This window comes from Suricata suricatta, chromosome 4 (genome assembly GCF_006229205.1).
Source record: "Suricata suricatta isolate VVHF042 chromosome 4, meerkat_22Aug2017_6uvM2_HiC, whole genome shotgun sequence".
NCBI classification, from domain to species: Eukaryota; Metazoa; Chordata; class Mammalia; order Carnivora; family Herpestidae; genus Suricata; species Suricata suricatta.
The window spans coordinates 94529899-94546478 of NC_043703.1; the positions used below are offsets into that span (position 1 = coordinate 94529899).

General features: G+C 40.1%; 1 long non-coding RNA gene across 1 annotated transcript in view; it reads right to left on the reverse strand.

Moving 5' to 3' along the window:
- The window catches only part of LOC115289801, a 32737-nt gene extending 17254 nt beyond the window's left edge, over positions 1-15483 (reverse strand). Inside the window, exon 1 of the long non-coding RNA XR_003907813.1 lies at positions 15355-15483. This is a non-coding gene — a long non-coding RNA (uncharacterized LOC115289801). The remainder of the gene's footprint in view (positions 1-15354) is intronic.
- Between the last annotated feature and the right edge of the window lie 1097 nt (positions 15484-16580).

Consider the following 16580-nt stretch of genomic DNA (forward strand, 5'->3'; position numbering starts at 1 on the left):
TGGCTTCTTAGCCTAAATTAGCCATTTCAGTGTGACCTCAAGTCCTTCATTTCGTTTTTATACTGCTAAACTCAACCCAACTTTTCAATAAAGCTAACAGATGCAAGAACTCTCAAGGATAGGGTGCTGGACTCTTTGTACCTTATCTCCAATCATCCTAGTAACTATGCACCATCCATGTGCTAGCCCCATTTTGCAGATGAGGAAGAGCAGCTCAAAAAGTTTACACAGAAAGGGGCATTCTTGCTATTTGAACCAAGGCCTGTTTGGTTCCAAATCCTTTTTCCACTACCCCCATGTGATCTTTGGGAAATCAGAGAGCCTTAGTAAAAATCCATACTGGACTGCCCAAGAAAGCACAAAGCCAACAAGGCTAGACTGACCAGCCAGCAAAAGGTCACAAGATTGAGGAATCTTGAGATACATAAAAACATAAAGGAGCAGATTTATTTGTGCTTTTTCAGAACTATTTTCTTTTTATAAAATACCTCTTTGCTAAATTACTTTGAACAGATAGCCCTACTAGGGTATTTAAGGATGAGCCAATATGCAAAGAACTGTGAAAAAGAATCACCTTGATATTATTCCCTTCTCACAGTACCTAACAGCATTAGTCTGGGTCTTTGGAAAAGATGGTGTGAAAGGAACTGGGGAGGTTGCTAGTAAGCCTGGAAGAGTCAGGCTGCAATGTAATCTAACCCTCTAGTCAGTGAAGGTGAGCAAGGTGGAGGCATCCTAGATGGCTATGTTGTTTCAGGGAGGCTCAGTTTAGCTGCTAGAGAGTCCTTGAGTCAAAATTGGTCATCAACTGAGTCTGTATCTTCTTGAGGAATGGGCCTATGTCAGAATTCCTGTCCTGCTCAGTTACTGGCCAGGAGTGGCCTATGGATTACAGAGTGTGGCAGTTGGGTCCTTGGTCCATTGAACACCCAGAGTTGGAGGCTTACGAGGTGTGTTCTCATGGCTGCCACATTAACAAAGTTATGAGCATATATGAGATGCTTAATAAATGCATGTGGAAACATGGTGTCCAAAGCAATCTTCTTTTTTTTTTTTAATTTTTAATGTTTATTTTATTTTAAGAGAGAGAGAGAGAGACAGAGAGACAGAGAGTGAGTGGGGAAGGGGCAGAGAGAGAGAGGGAGACACAGAATCTGAAGCAGGCTCCAGGCTCTGAGCTGTCAGCACAAAGCCCAAGGGTGGGGCTTGAACCCATGAACCACAAGATCGTGACCTGAGCCAAAGTTGGATGCTTAACCAACTGAGCCATGCAGGTGCCCCCAAATCAGTTTTCTAACACTCTGTGAAATTCCTATTTCTGTGTTTTCACTCAACTTTTCCTGTTTTGCTTGCTCTTCTCTTCTGTATCTACATCCAGGAGCCAGCTCAGCTCCCATCTCCAAGATGTCTTTTCTAACCCCCACTGCCAGAAGCAATCTTGTGAATTCTTCTAGGCACCCATGATACTATCTCTATGTTTTTATCATTGCATCTAATATAGACTAATGCATACTGGATGTATCCATTTGTATAGATGAGATCCTCGAGACCTAGGGTAGGGTACTACCTTTTGTGCGCCCCCCAACCCCCAGAGCAATCTAGTGCAGGGCTTTGCACATAGTAGGTGCTTAATAATTAGTTGTTGAATTTGGTGAGACTCTTGAAATAGGATGTACCTGAATATATCTTTAGGAAGAACTAGTAGTATAGTTCTGCCCAGAGTCTCTTATAAGAACTTGAAATAGTGTGTCCAAAACTGACCACCTTATCATTTCCCTGAACTTACTTCATGCCTTCTATTTCAGTGCTCACTGCCCATGCTCTAGTCCCTAAGTCAGTCAATCTTAACATCCTCCTTGGTTGCTTCCCTGGGTCATACCCTGACTTATGGGGCTACTTTGGAAGGGTCTGCTTGGTCTTCTTTCCATCCTTGAAGTTTCCATCCTCTCTCACCTGGACTATTGTACTGGCTTCCTTGTGGACTGTTCTGATGTGTGCCTTCTCCCTCTCCAAGCCCTTCCATTATCTTACTCACTAATGTGCAGTTAGTAAGGTGCCAAAGGCACAGAACATAAGGAGACACAACTCTCGAGATCATGGAGGTGCCAAGAGAAAAGGCCTCCTTAAATTTTGCTCCCTACATGCTTCACTCACTTCATTCTAGTCTTGGGCCTACCAGAGTCCAACTGTGATAATGACTTTCCTTTACTGAAAGTTCTACTAGCACTCTTCATTGCAGTAGATCCCAACCATGTCTGTGCATTGCCTGCAGACCTTGGTAAAAAGAGACTCTTTGACCCCACCCCAGATTGAATCACATTGGTAGTAGGTAGGGTTGACGAATCTGCACAGCCAGGTTTGGGAACCACTGGCTTATAGGACTAAGTCTAGACTTTGGAATAATATTCACGCTCCCTCCCAATTTGGTATCTGCCTGTTTCTGGCTTTATTTTCAGTCAGTTTCCTCTTGGGAGACACTCAATAGGCCAATCATACAAAATCGCTCATGCACCCAGGTATGCCCTGCATCTTTGTGTCTCCATGCCTTTGCTTGGGTTTCTCCCTCTGACCAGAATGCTTCTCTTGGTCTTGCCCATTCTCCTAGGCAAAATTCTACTTGGTCTTCAGGATCCACTTCAAATGCCATCTCATCTCTGAAATTGTTTAGGATCTTTCCTCCTGCCTTTTAACAGAGCATTTCCATCTCTGCTTTCATGTATTTTACTTATAACATCAGCAGCACCTCTCATGCCATGTCACATTGGTTCTATGAGGGCCCCCCTCCCTGCCCAGGTCCTAGGGGCCAGGAACTGCTTCTTTATATTGGATATGTAGCATCTCCCACCTTGCCTAGAGCACAGTGAGCATCTATTAGTTGTTTCTTGAACTAACTGGAAATAAGTATAACTAGTTAAATTTAACCTTTCATAGCACCTAACATAATGCCTTGAACATAAGTCTTTAAAATATTTGTCAAATAAATAAATGAACAAAGGAATAAATATGGGCCAGAGTTTAACATCACCATTGAGTCACTTCAAGGGAACTTGTGTTTTGATATCACACAATAGAGCTCAAATGTCAGTGTGCATAAATAAGAATCATCTAGGATGTTATTAAATATTCAGACTCCTGGCCACACTTCCAGAGACGCAGATTCAGTAGGTCTGGGTAGGGCCTAGGAATTTACATTTGTAAGAAGTATCTCGGGAAATTCAGGTGGCCCACAGACACTGGGTCTTCTTTAGCAGGTGGTATTTACTCTCTAGAGGGATTCTCAGACCAGCTGTATTCAAGTTCAACCCTTAATGTTAAAGATATTGTGGAGTGTTGTCAGGAAGACATGGAAAAGGCAGCAGGCTCCATGTGGCATCTGATGGGTTTCAGACTCTGGTAAGGCCATTCTTAGGCAGTCATGGAATTCTGCAATAGCAGGAAGAATGGCAGGCCCTGCAAGCTTCACTTTGATTGCAGAGACCCTGGTTTCTGGCTTGTGCCTATTTTCTGCTGTGACACACAGCTCTGTTTGAAAAGCCCCCAGCTCCTGATACTGATTGGATCTTGGCAACTGCCTGGCTTGCTTCTACTCTCTAGGTACAGCCTCTGTGGTGGTTCCCACAGAGCTATTGTTTTCATCACTTCATCACTTCATCATTATACTTCCTCCAGCCTTACCTGAAAAGGGCATATTGGGCAGGTCTGATGGAAGGAGCCCAGGAAGATGAGCCACCAGCTCTAAGTCTTAGTCTGAACTCAGCCACTAACCACTCACCAGACTTAGTGCAAGCTACTTAAAACCAACAAGAAGACACTTAATGACCACCTGCTATGTGCAAAGCATTGTCTGCTGATCCCCTAGGATCCAATTCTCCAGGTGTGAAGTCCCCTGCTATCCTAACTGCTCCAAATTGAACAGAAAGCCAACAAAATAAAGCTAATTTCATTTTAACCTTCTCTTGAGGTCCAGGAACCGAAACATCCTCTCAGAACAAAAGGGTGACTAGAATGTTGTTGGTAAAAAGGACCTCTGAAAGATCCCTTGACAGAGTTGCTGATTCGTCCTCATACTCTCTTCTGTCCTCAGCATTCTTCCAGGCTCTGTGTAGAGATGGAAGAAGCTGTGTGTGTGCCAGAGAAGGGCACTTCTGGGAAAATGGAGCTTGCAAGCAGAGCAGAGCCTTCTGTATTCAGGGAAAACCCTGGACAGGGAAGCAGCACTTGGAAACTGAAAAAGGAATAGGACTCGAGGGGGTTGGAGGAAAGAAGACATCCACACACACCCAGTTCACCAACACAAGCATAAGCCACATCGATTCATCATTGAGCATCTCTCCTCAAATCCAAGGGGAAAGAAGGCAAGTCAGTACAAACATGAATAACCCTTACAGTATGAACCCAAGAGATTAGCCAGTTTTTGAAAGACACATGGGTCAGGGAAGATCTCCTTAGCTTGGTGCACTATACCCACCCACCAGCAAACCCCCAAGCCTCACCCGTCCCTGGACCTGTGTTTCCTTTCCCACACCAAGTGGGTACAACCCCAACTCTGGCATTTTGATCCTGTACCTACACTTCTTACTGAACTGTCCTTGGCCTTTCTCAACCTTGTGTCCTTTCTCAGCTTAGTTTCTGTTCCTCTCCTCCAGGAAGTCCTCCCTGTTCTACCAACTGGCAGCAAGTAGACACCCGGCTGAGCTCCAGTCTAATGCCTCCTACTTTTCCACTCCTAAAGAATCCTTACATACCTTCCTCAAGGGCCACCATATTTGGAAGGATGTCATCTATTGATCACATTTCTTTTGTAGATGTTGACCTACTAAATCATGGCAGACCAGGCAATGATGTATTTCCCCAATTTTATCACTCAGAGAAGATCCAACCTCACAGAGAGTACATCTTTCCCACTTAACCATCCTGGTGCTGCTCTTAGTACCAAAATCATCTCTTACCTCCTTTTACCCTTTCTCTTCAGATTAAGTGTTAAGAAAACATTTAACTTACATACTGCACTCTTATTTGACACCATATGAAAAACAGTTGTTCCCATATTCTCCAATAAATGAAAACGAGTGGATGATCTTTGAAGAAATTTCTATTGAAGTAGACTCAGAAAGATGTTAATCAAAAAACTACCCAGATCCAATCATTTAACAAGTTAGTAATTTTAAACCTTTAAGAGAGAGATGCTTCTGAGGCTATTTAACTCATCCAGGGCATAAAGGAAAAAGCCTCCTCGTTTTATGAAGCCAACGCATGATTGGTACCAAAACTCACAGAGATCAAGCACACACCACACATTTCATACAAGCATTGCCCAGAACACACACACACACACACACACACACACACACACTTTAACACTGCACCACACAGACTCACACCATACCTACACCACACACACACCACACACATATCACATACACATGTACATGTACACACACATGTACACCACACTAAGGTATTCTCACTTTTAAATATGATATTAAAATTCTAACTAAATACTAACAAATAGAATCCAGTAGTCCATTAAAAAAATAAACTGTGAGGAAGTGGGGTTCTTTTCAGGGTGATTCAATTTTAGAAAACCTAATAGTGTAACTCACCCTATTAATAGTCAAAGGAGAAAAGCTATGATTACCTTTGAAGATACAGAAAAGGAATGTAATAAAATTGAACATTCATTTATAGTAAAACAATAACAATAATAAGAGCTAATATTTATTTTGTCCTTATTGTGTCCTGAGTACAGTCTGACATGCTTTGCATGTATGTCCTTATTTAGAGAAATGAGAAGGGGCCAGTGATGAAGGTATTATCTATCATGCTCATTTTACACATAAGAAAACTAAAGCTTGGCAAGGTTAAGAATCTTGCTTCAGGTCACAGAGTGAGGAAGTGGGTTGTATATACCTAGCAGGTAGCATATTCCTAACCACTGTATCAAAATAGGAATTTAGGAATACTTCCATAATATAACAGACATATGTATACCAAGTTATAATTTGGCATCATGATTAATGAGAAAACAAAGGAAACATTTCCACCACAGTAAAAACTAAGACAAGCATGTCCACTATCACTGCTATTATTTAGCATTTTTCTGGAAGAGCTAGCTAATACAATTATAAAGGAGAATCAATAAAGGGTATACATATTGTAAGAATGGAGGCAAAATTCTCTTTACTGCAGATGATATCACAATATATCTGAGACCCAAGGGAAACAACTGAAAAACCATAAGAAACAATATAAGAATTCAGGGAGGTGGCCAGTCACATATTAATATTAATAAAGAGTCAGTAACTTTCCTGCATGCAAACAGCCACCAGTGGAAATTTTAATGGAAATAAGGATCTTATTCACAAAAGCAATGAAAAATGAAATACTTACAAATAAGTTACCAAATCGTATGTGTCATATTATATGAAGGAAAAAGTACAACATTGAAAGACATAAAAGAAGACTTGAATTCATCAAGAGACAGCTCCATTTTTTAATGAAAAACGAAAGAATATAAAGTGCCAATTCTGTCTTTGTTATAAACTCAATGCCGTGCCATCAAAATACTGACAGAACTTGATGAAATTTAAACTTAATCTAGAGGAATAAACTAGTGAGAACAGTAAGGAAAATTGTGAAAAATAAAGGAGGGAAACAAGCCCTACCAGATAATAGGATGTAGTAGAGTAACATTGACAGTGTGGTCCCAAGTCAACAAGAAACTGGCAGGACAGTGAAGGAGAATACGGTGGCCCAGACATAGACCCCCAAACATGTGGCAATTGACACATGCTGCAGCATGTGATGTAGGTATCATTTCCAATCTATGGGGAAAACAGATCCATAAATAGTCTTGAGACAACTGGTAGCCATTTGGGAAAATAATACTACTAGCCCGTCACCTCATTCCTTATACTAAAATACATGTTGAAGGGACCAAAAATATAAATGTACAAATGAAGTCATAGCTTTATTATGAGAAAATATGGGTATATATATATATTTATAATCTTGGGATGGATAAAGACTTTCTAAGCATGAAAATTCCTAGACTATAGGGATGTCTGGGTAGCTCAATCGGTTGGGTGTCCCACTTTGGTTCAGATTATGATCTCACAGTCGCGAGTTCAAGCCCCATGTCAAGGATCTGTGCTGACGGCTCAAAGCCTGGAGCCTGCTTGGGATTCTGCGTCTCCTCTCTCTGCCCCTCCCCCACTCACACGCTGTCTCTGTCTCTCCTTAAAAAATAAATAAACACTAAAAAAAATTCCTAGACTATAAAAAGGGGAAAGTAACTACATAAAATAAGCTTCTGTGTTCAAAAGATAAAATTCCAGTTATAAGATAATTAAGTCCTGAGATGTAAGCCTGATGGCTATAGTTGTAAATGCTAAGTTGTAAACTTGAAAGTTGCTAAGAGAGTAGATCTTCAAAGTTCTCACTGAAAGAAAAAAGATTAAAAAAATAAAAAAATAAAGAAATGTAAAATAAAATAATGAGTTATAAACTTTCACATAGATTAGAAAATAATAAAAATAATAATATCCAATGGACGAGAAGATGAGAACCTGACAATTATTGCCAGTTATCTCATCAATTATTGGTCAGAATCTAAATACAAAAATCATAATTTTTTTGGAAAAGTTTGGCAGCATGTACTAAAATTTTGAAAATCCTTAGGATGTTATGGGTTAAATTGTGTCCCTTCCCCACAGGGGGGAAATATATATATATATAGTCCTCACTACCAGCATCTCAGAATGTGACCTTATTTGGAAATCAAGTGATTGTAGATGTCATCAGTTAAGATGATGTCATAGTGGAGTGGGGTGTGTCTTAATCCAGTATGACTGGTATCCTTATGAGAAGAGAGCCACATTGAGGCGGAGACACAACATAAGAATACCATGTTACATGAAGGCAGAGATCCGAGTCGCCATTTCTGCCAAGGAATACCAAAGATTGCCAGCAAGCCACCAGAAGCTAAGCCACCAGAGGCAAGGAAAAGGACCCCCTAAAGGTTTCAGAGAAAGCCCAGCTTGATGTCTTGGTTTTGGATTTTGAAGCTTCAAAACTGTGAGACAGTACATTTCTGTTGTTTTAAGCCACTCGGTTTGTGGTACTTTGTTACAGCAGCCTTAGGAAATTAATACAAAGGACAAATTCCACATCTAAGAATTTATTTTCCCTGAATATTCAATTCTATGTATATAAAGATGGCCATTTCTTTGTTAGTTGCAGCCCTGAAACATTAGGTGCTATGCAAATATCCAACAGCAGAGAACTCTTCAAGGAAATTATGCTATTTCTTTAATGGAATACTAAATGGTGGTTAAAACTAATAAAGGAACTAAAAATATGTGAATTCAGGAAATGGCCAAGACAAGTTGGTAAGTTGAAAGATCAAGTTGTGGGGTGCCTGGGTGGCTCAGTCGGTTAAGCATTGACTTCGGCTCAGGACTTCGGCTCAGGTCATGATCTCACAGTTCATGGGTTCGAGCCCTGCGTCGGGCTCTGTGCTAACAGCTCAGAGCCTGGAGCCTGTCTTTGGATTCTGTATCTCCCTCCCTCTAACCCTCCCCTGCTTGTGCTGTCTCTGTCTCTCAAAAATAAATAATAAAAAACATAAAAGAAAATTTAAAGAAAGATCAAGTTGTACAGCACAAGTCATATATGAGACTAAACTTACCTTTTAAAAGTCATAATAACATGCTAGGATGTGGATAGAAAAAACACTGATGTACTTTTCACAAGTTGCTATTTGATGGTAGAGGTGTAGATAATAGGAGAGGCTTTGCTTTTTCACATTGTATATATCTAAAAGGGTTAATATTTTAAACTTGACACCTGTTGCTTTTGTCTTCAGAAAAATCATTTTTATTATAAATTCTGTGAGGGAATTCATACCTCACCTTAGCATCCTTCTGAGTTTTCATATCAACTTCCTGGAGCGGCTATAATGATATCTCACCTTTCCAGAATTCAGCTTTCTGACAATCTCCCCATACAGAAGGTACCATACAGGAAATTCAGTGAGGAAATTCAGCAGAAAGTCCTATTTGCTTTCCCTTATGTCCTCCACCAAAGTCTATTTACCTTCATTTTACACCCAAGATAGATACCCTAGTTATTCTAGTTATTCTTTGAAACTATCCCTTCAAAGAGGGGGAAAGGATTGCTCATGGTTAGTGCTCTGACCAGAAAGAGGGAGGTTTCACAAAAAATACAAAAAGCCATTACAAGCAATTACATATCTACAAATCTGAGTCATTTAATATGGTAATAAACCATCATACATGGCTCAGCAACCTCTGAAGTCATCTTTCTATTGTATTTCTATTACAAGCCAATATATAATTGATGTGACTCAGTCAGGAAAATGTTAACTTATGTTCACTGTTTAAAAACCCAGGGAAGAGTGACACATTGGATGTAGATTGCCATTTGAAATGGTTGACATAAAAGCTTCAGGGCTTGAAGAAGCAAATGCTATCTGGGAAATTTCCACCACCCAGAAAGAGTCATTATCCAAGCGCTCCGGACAGTTGAGATTTTCCTCTCTCCTCTTGTCTTCCTAGAGCATTTAATCAAGGCCACCCACAGCCCAGAGGCTTTAGAAGTACCCAGTTGGGCCATTTGCTTAACAGTAAACAGGGAGGAGATGGACAGGGAGGGGAAGGTGCTAGGTGAGGCTTCATTTGCAGACCCTCCCCTGAGACAGATGGGCAGTGAGGGGCTGCCGGGGAGGGCTCCACAGCGGGAATTCTCCACCCTCCTCTTGGACCGCTCTTCCTTAGTTAAGCCCAGATATGTTTGGTTAGGTTCTAAAATAAATAATGCTTGTTAAGCCTAATTAGCATGTAACGCAAAAACAATTATGCAAATCATTTTAAAAGATCAACTTTATTATAAATGTTTCTTAACTTCAGGAATGGCTCTTCTTTCCAGTATGCTCAGCTGTCAGAATTCACTGTTTTTCTAGTCCTCTAGGGTACTTTAATCAGCTCCCTCCAGGGAAGAGAGTGAGAACACTGTCCGTTAGAACATTTCCTTATCAGAAGAGATCTACACAAGGGTAGGGCATGGGCAGCATAGTTGCAGATGCTATAATTAGGCCAAAGTGCATGCACCACACTCCCCCATTACCTCCTTGTTCTAGAACCAGAGGTAAGATTGAAGTTAGGCTGGAATTTAGTGTGCAATCCACTTTTTGCTTTTCCTTCTCATCTCTTTTTTAAAAGCTGGTAACCAGCATTAAAGACAATGTGGTCGGTATCCTTATAACTAAAATATAGCTTCATTTCTGCTCATGGAAATATGTAGTCAATTAGCCATAATGTGGTCCAGGCTCCCTTTGATATTCTAAAATAAAAACATTCCAAGTTATTTACTTGAGAAGAGTTATTTCCAAGCACGCCCAGTAGCTGCTGTTTTTAATAATGCTGCTTTTAATGGGTGTGGGGCATTCTGTGTGGAGAGGGGATGTGTGGCTCAAAGTTCTGAACTATTATCACTGGATTGTTGGAGGAATAATCATGAAAGTTTGCATTTAGATAGAACTATTACTGAACAGTGTTCACTCACACATATTTAACAATCATTGTATTCCTTTCTCTTTTCAGGTCAAGGAAGAGAAGCATGTGGGGAGATCCCTTATGAGGATGCCTTGCCCTGGAAATTCTTCCCACAAGAGCAAAGAAGGGAGCTAACCTCTACATTGAATTGTCTGAGGAGTAGTTCCCAAATGCTTATTCTTGAACACAGCAGGACCAGATGTTCAAGGGTATCCTGGAGAGCATTAGTTATGAAAATTGATTATCCACCTTGATTTGGAAGGAGTAGGGGTGGGGTGTGACACAGGTAGAGGTGATCACTACAGATTTGAAAAGCATGGCTTCTCATTTGTAAGCAGACGTTTAAGACTCTTTAGCATGTCCCTGCTGTGTGAGTTCAAGCCAATAAATCACCTTCTCTGAGCCTCACACTGACCATTTATAAAGTGATGATGGTAACAGTTAAGTTCTATCTCAAGTGTTGTCTTGAGAATCAAATGAGATTATGTATGCAAAAGCAGTTATTAATCTGTCAAATACTTTGCAATTTTGGCTAAACTTAGATACTGAAATCCTACTAGAATTTGTGCTAAGTCATTTGAGGGATTAAAAAAAAGAAGAAGAAGAACCAACACAAACAATTGGATTGGAAGAATTAATATTATTAAAATGCCCATACCACCCAAAGCAATCTACAGATTCAGGCAATCTCTATCAAAACACCAACAGCATTTTTCACAGAACTAGAACAAATAATGCTAAAATTTGTATGGAATCAAAAAAGACCCAAAATAGCCAAAGAAATCTTGAGAAAAAAAAGAAAAAGCTGGAAGTTTCATAATTCCAGATCTTATGATATACTACAAAGCTGGAGTAATGGTACTGGCACACAATAGGCACGTAGATCAGTAGAACAGACTAGAACACCCTGAGATAAAACCATACTTATATGATCAATTAATCTACAACAGAGGAGGCAAGAATATACAAAGGAGAAAAGACAGTCTCTTCAAAAAACGATTCTGGGAAAACTGGACAGCTACATGCAAAAGAATGAAATTGGACCATTTTTTAATACCACATACAAAAATAAATTCAAAATGTTTAAAGACCTAGTTGTGATACCTGAGACCACAAAAATACTAGAAGAGAACACAGGCAGTAATCTATCTGACAATAGCCTTAGCAACATTTTTCTAGATATATCTCCTCAGGCAAGGGAGACAAAAGCAAAAATAACTATTGAGACTACACCAAAATAAAGTTTTTTGCACAGTGAAGGAAACCATCAACAAAAGAAAAGGCAACCTACTAAATAGAAGTTATTTTCAAATGATATAACTAATAGGGGGTTAATATCCAAAATATATAAAGAACTTACACAACTCAACACCAAAAACCAAATAATCTGTTTAAAAAATGAGCAGAGGATCTAAATAAACATTTTCCCAAAGAAGACATCCAGATGGCAAATGGACACATGAAAGATCTCAACATCACAATCTTCAGGGAAAGGCAAATCAAAACCACCATGAGATATTACCTAACACCTTTAAGAATGGCTAGAATAAAAAACACAAATAATAGATGTTGGTGGAGATATAAAGAAAAAGAAACCCTCATGCACTGCTGGTGGGAAGGTAACTTGGTACAGCTGCTATGGAAAACCGTATGCAGGTTCCTCAAAATTAAACATAGAACTACCCCATGATCCAGTAATTCCATTACTAGGTATTTACCCAAAGAATATTAAAGCACTAATTCAAAAAGATATATACACCCCTATGTTTATTTGTAGTATTATTTACAAGAGCCAAGATATGGAGCCAGTGTAAAGTGTCCATCAGCAGATGAGTGGATGAAGAATACATATATGATGGAATATTAGTCACTAAAAAATAAGACCTTGCCATTTGCAACAACATGGATGGATCTAGATGGTATTATACTAGGTGAAATAAGTCAGTCAAAGAAAGACAAAAACCATATGATTTCATTTATATGTGGAGTCTAAAAACAAAACAAACAAACAAAAAGCAGAAACAGACCTATACAGAGAACACATTGACAGTTGCCATAAGGAAAGGGGGAAAATAAATGAAGGAAACTGGGAGGTACAGGCTTCCAGTTATGGAATGAATAAGTCAGAAGGATAAAAGGTACAGTATGAAAATATAGTCAGTGGTATGGTAATTGGGTTGTATGGTGACAGATGGCAGCTACGCTTGTGGTGAGCACAGCATAACACTTGTGGAATCACAATGTTGTATACCTGACACTAATGTAACATTATGTGTCAACTACTTCAATTAAAAAAATAAGAACCAGCAACATATGGTTTGGGAGGAGTTTTCAATCTAACTGGAGATACAAGGCACACAGGAAATGGTGTAAAGCTATATCTAATAGCCTATTAAGCCTTAAGTCATTTTTAGTGTGTACTCTGCTAGGGTAAGCCATTTGGGTAACTGAAAAGTATTATACATAACATGGATACTTTTCTAAAAGGGCTTCCAGTTTTAGTGAAGAGAAGTGTTCCACCAATAAGGGTTACTTAAAAGGCTGTAGGAAGAGATGGAAATATAGTGGATTTGGAGTTAGAATAGCAAAGGGGAAAGAGGGGATTTTAAGGGGAATAGCAAAGGCTAAGCATAGCAGCAGAAATAAATATGGGGTAAGGAGCACCAACAAGAAGACCATCCCGGCTGGAAAGGTGGAGCCCATTACAGAGGGCCTTAAAAGCTCAGCTGAGAAATTTTTACTTGATATATCCACGTATTTTATATACATGAGAGGAAGCTATTTATATACCTACCTTTGAAACGCTAGGTAGGTTTCCAATATGACAGCAACTAGCACTTGAAACATGGCTAGTCTGAATGAGATATGCTGTAAGTATAAAATGCATACTTGATTTTAAAGACTTATTACCCCAAAATTTACTAAATTCTTTTATGATGATCATTTGTTACTATGATAGTATTTTAAATATTATTAAAATTATTTCAACTGTTCCTTTTCTTTTTAATGTAACTGCTAGAAAATGTAAAGTTACATATAGGAGTTGCATTACATTTCTATTAGACAGCCCTGTTCTAGAATGTCAGGATGGGCTTTAAAAAACTTTATTTGTGCCTAGAGGGCTCAGCTGGTTAAGCATCTGACTTCAACTCAGGTTATAATCTTTCAGTTTGTGAGTTTGTGCCCCATGTTGGGCTCTGTGCTGACAAGGTCAGAGTCTGAAGGCTGCCTCTGATTATGTGTCTCCCTCTCACTCTGCCCATCCTCAAGTCATGCTCTGTCTGTCTGTCTTTCTCAAAAATAAACATTAAAAAAAAGAATTTTATTTGCATGAAGATCCAATAGATACAGGAGCCTTAGGAGAAGTAAGGAGGCTTTGAAGTAGATGGTTTGGGAGATGCCCAGGAAGCCAGAATTAACAGTATTATATATCCTTCCACTCACATTCTACACACCAAGAAGAGCCATGGATGACACTGAATTAGAAGAAGGTCAAGGCAGTGGGATTTGGCCTTGGAATAGTGCATATAGATTGGTATTAAGGAATATTTTGTGTGCAATACTGAGGGATAGCCTTCAAAGAAAAGAACCAATAAACAAGAGCTATAGCAGGAGGGCCTATGTCTAAGGACCAGAGCCATGAAAGTCACAAACATGAATAAGGGACAGAGACACCCCCCCTTCTATATCAGGAAAATATCACTGGTTATAAGGACCACATGGTCTACCACTGGGCAAGCCCCAGAGAGCAAAACAGCCTTTGGTCACAAGAAAAAGGTATAGAGGTGGCTCTAGCTACCTGGAAGTAGAGTGGAGCACAGCAGCTCTGACGAAAAAAGAACAATATTCTCCAAGGAGACAAAGCAAGCCCCCAGAAAAGAAAGAGGCTTACAGTAATTTGTCTGTTTGGGTGTGGAGTCAACAGTGATTTCTGGGGCGCTTGGGTGGCTGTCAGTTGGGCATCTGACTCTTCATTTAGGCTCTGGTCATGATCTCATGGTTCATGAGATTGAACACCAAGTCAACTCCCAGCTGAGCATGAAGCCTGCTTAAGATTCTCCCTCTCTCTGTCTGCCCCTGCCCTTCTCATTCTCTCTCTCTCCAAAAAAAAAAAAAAAAAGTGATTTTTTTTTTAAGTTTAATTATTTTGAAAGACACAGAGAGAGAGAGAGAGAGAGAGAGAGAGAGAGAGATTATGTGAGTGGGAAAGGGGAAGAAAGAGTGAAAGAGAGAGAATCTCAAGAAAGCTCCACCTCAGCAAGGAGCCCAATGCAGGTCTCGATCCCATGAACCATGAGTTCATGACCTAAGCCAAAATCAAGAGTCAGATGCTTAACCAACTGAGCCACCCAGGTGCCCCCCAGAAAAAAATAATTTCTAGTGTTACTCACAAGCTATAAATAGATATTTAAATAGATAGATAGAATATCCTGATATCATGAGGAAAGATTTGCTATTTGTAATATGACTGTGCTCTAAAAAGAGTGAATTGTGTTAATGAAGAGGCATTTGTTCTGAGCACTTTGACAGATATGTTTTTTAAAAATTTGGGGTAGAATCTAGCTGTAACTCCCTTTACACCTCCCCCCCCACCAAGCACCCACCCTTATTCAGGGGCAGATGTCAGCACTACAAGAGATTGGGAAGAATTTGGAGAGGTGGTAGGCAGAGAGGAGGGAGAGCAGAGGGGAGGAGCAGCTGGTGAGAGGAGAAAAGGCTCCCCATTTTGTGATGCGATCTTCTTGTAACCACACTCTTATAAAAATTTGACTACACTCACCAAGATTTGGCATGAGTAGATTTCTTGGAAAAACCAGCAGAAACTGAATTTTGCCTCTGGGGTGATCTAGGGAGAAACATGGAACACATTCAAAGGCCCAGCCAGACCTCAAAATGAAAGTCCCTCTGTTTCATTTCATATTAGTGAATAAGACAAAGAAAATAAGAGAGAAAGAGGAAAGATAAGAAAAAAAAGAAAAAGAAAAAAGAAGAAGGAGGAAGGGAAAGGAAGAAAAGGGAGGAGGGAAGGAAGAGGGAAGGAAGGAAAATGAAAAGAAAAAAGCAAATTGAAAGTTTGAAGTTTAGAGATATAAAACTTGTGCCCAAGGATGGCGTGTGAGCGGAGCTGGCCCTCTTGGCCTCCGTCCTTGTTCTGCCCACCTGGGCCAAGCCAGACCCTGGCTGTGTAGACTGTGCTGTTTTAAGGCACTGTTGTCTTCCTGGGAAGGTACACTAAACTTTTCCAAAGCTCTTTTATCGTATCCTTTTTAAAAAAAATTGCTTTGAGTTTTAGTACAGCCTTCATCAGCTCAAAGACCATAACATTGGAAGACTGAGAAGTGAAAGATGCCGGGTCTCCAGACTGAAGAATCAGAGTTGCCTCAGATGGAGGAATTAGAGGAAGAGGAGGAGGAGGCTGGAAGGGTCAGAAGAGGGAGCCAGGGAAAATGGGAGGGGTGGGATCATGACACTTGCCTTCCTGTTCTCCGACTCATCTGTTAGTATTGGAATGAGTAGGCTTCTGGAATTCAGCTGAGCACTGAGATTTTTTTCCTGCTGCTTTTGGGCTCCATGTGTTAACTGAGGATTCCCACACAGAGCTCCTCAGACCTCGAGCCAGCTCTGCAGCTGGCAGTGTGCATTTCTGCCTGGCACTGGGGAAGGAGTGGGCAGGAAAAAGGACCTCAGGAAAGGGGAGGGATCTTAACAGAGAACACGAAGTGTCCTAAATGAAGCTCTCTCTGTTTGAGTTGACCAGCAAAACCGTGTTTACTCCAGCAAGAATCACCTTGGCAACCAGCAGAGCCAAAGAAGTCCTAGTTTTGAGGAATGTGTTGTGATGGAAGATCTTAGAGATGTAAATATGAATTCTCTACGTGCGTGTGTATATACACAGATAATACAGTGTGTGCATTTGTGTGTGTGTGTGTGTGTGTGTGTGTGTGTGTGTGTTGGGCTCTACCCATTTTCTTAGTAAAGAAGAAGTCATCAGTATGACAGAATGAG